This window comes from Taudactylus pleione, unplaced genomic scaffold, assembly GCF_031769625.1.
Source record: "Taudactylus pleione unplaced genomic scaffold, aTauple2 ptg003397l, whole genome shotgun sequence".
Classification (NCBI taxonomy): Eukaryota; Metazoa; Chordata; class Amphibia; order Anura; family Myobatrachidae; genus Taudactylus; species Taudactylus pleione.
This window is the reverse complement of record NW_028287748.1, coordinates 27,501-30,000: the sequence shown is the minus strand read 5'-3', so window position 1 is coordinate 30,000 and position 2,500 is coordinate 27,501.

Genomic DNA, 2,500 nt, shown 5'->3' with positions numbered 1-2,500 from the left:
TCAAATTTCCACCTTACTCTCTCTCCCGTGTTGTTTATTTCACGTGTGGCTATTTTTTTTTTATTTATTCTTTTCAAATTTCCACCTTACTCTCTCTCCCGTGTTGTTTATTTCACGTGTGGCTATTTTATTTTAATTTTTTCACATTTCCACCTTACTCTCTCTCTACCGTGTTGTTTATTTCACGTGTGGCTATTTTATTTTTTATTTTTTCACATTTCCACCTTACTCTCTCTCTCCCGTGTTGTTTATTTCACGTGTGGCTATTTTATTTTATTTTTTTCAAATTTCCACCTTACTCTCCCGTGTTGTTTATTTCACGTGTGGCTATTTTACTTTTATTTATTTTTTTCAAATTTCCACCTTACTCTCTCTCTCCCGTGTTGTTTATTTCACGTGTGGTTATTTTATTTTATTTTTTTTTTCAAATTTCCACCTTACTCTCTCTCCCGTGTTGTTTATTTCACGTGTGGCTATTTTATTTTTATTTTTTCACATTTCCACCTTACTCTCTCTCTCCCGTGTTGTTTATTTCACGTGTGGCTATTTTTTTTTTATTTATTCTTTTCAAATTTCCACCTTACTCTCTCTCCCGTGTTGTTTATTTCACGTGTGGCTATTTTATTTTAATTTTTTTTCAAATTTCCACCTTACTCTCTCTCCCGTGTTGTTTATTTTACGTGTGGCTATTTTACTTTTATTTATTTTCTTCAAATTTCCACCTTACTCTCCCGTGTTGTTTATTTCACGTGTGGCTATTTTACTTTTATTTATTTTTTTTTCAAATTTCCACCTCACTCTCCCGTGTTGTTTATTTCACGTGTGGCTATTTTATTTTTATTTATTTTTTTTTTCAAACTTCCCGGGGTGCTGCTGCAGGGGCGCCGCGAGGCGGGTCTGCACCCTGCTCTCTCTATGTTTTTATTTCATGGGAGGCTATTTTTTTTCATATTCTTTCAGATTTCCCGGGGTGCTGCCGCAGAGGCGTCGCGGGACGGGTCGGGTCCGCACCTCACTCTCCCTATGTTTGTATTTCATGGGTGGCTACAGAATTACTTTTTTTAAAAACTTTCCAGGGCGGCCACCGGGGGGGGGGGGGGGGGGGGGCGCCGCGGGACTGCACCTCACTCCCTCTATGTTTTTATTTCACGGGTGGCTATACAATTTTATTTACATTTTTTATTTTACCAGGCGGCCACCGGGGGGCGCCGCGAGGCGGGGCGGGTCTGCACCTCACTCCTCCTGTGTTTTTTTTAGTCTCATGGGTGGCTACATAATTTATTTTTTTTTAAATTCCAGTGGCGGCCACCAGGGGGCGCCGGGAGGCGGGGCGGGTCTGCACCTCGCTCACCCTATGCTTTTATTTCATGGGTGGCTATAGAATTTTTTTTTTTTTTTTTAATTCCCGGGGCGGCCACCGGGGGGCGCCGCGACTCTGCCCCTCACTCACCCTATGCTTTTATTTCATTTGGTGGCTATGTCATTTTTTTTTTTTTTTTTAAACATTTCCCGGGCGGCCACCGGGGGGCGCCGCGAGGCGGGGCGGGTCTGCACCTCACTCCCCCTATGTTTTTATTTCATGGGTGGCATATAATTTGTAATTTTTTATTTATTTTTTTTAAATTCCCGGGCGGCCACCGGGGGGCGCCGCGCGGCGGGTCTGCACCTCACTCTCGCTATGTTTTTACTTCACGGGTGGCTATTCAAATTTGTTTATTTTTTTTTTCATTTTCCCGGGGGGCCACCGGGGGGCGCCGCGGGGCGGGTCTGCACCTCACTCCCCCTATGTTTTTATTTCATGGGCGGCTATTTCTTAAAAAAAAATAAAAATAAAAAAAATTCCCGGGGTGCTGCTGCAGTGGCGCGGGGCGTCCACCGGGGGGCGTCCACGATTCGGTCGGGCCTGCACCTTGCACTCTCTCCCTATGTTTTCATTTCATGGGTGGCTACTTTAAAAATTTTCATTTTGTTATTTATTTTTTAATTCCCGGGGCGTCCATCGGGGGGCGCCGCGTGGGGGGGGGGGGGGGGGGCGTTTCTGCACCTTGCACTCTCTCCCTATGTTTTCATTTCATGGGTGGCTACTTTAAAAATTTTCATTTTGTTATTCATTTTTTCGATTCCCCGGGGCGTCCATCGGGGGGCGCCGCGTGGGGGGGGGGCGTTTCTGCACCTTGCACTCTCTCCCTATGTTTTCATTTCATGGGTGGCTACTTTAAAAATTTTCATTTTGTTATTCATTTTTTCGATTCCCCGGGGCGTCCACCGGGGGGCGCCGCGCGGCGGGGCGGGCCTGCACCGTGCACTCTCCCTGTGTTTTAATTTCATGGGTGGCTGTTTTTCATTTTTTTCAAAATAATAATAATAATAATAATAATAGTAATAATTTCACGGGGCGCTGCTGGTGCAGCGTCGCGGGGCGTCCACCGGGGGGCGCCGCGGGTCGGGGCGGGTCTGCACCTTACTCCCCCCAATGTTTTAATTTCACGGGTGGCTCTAT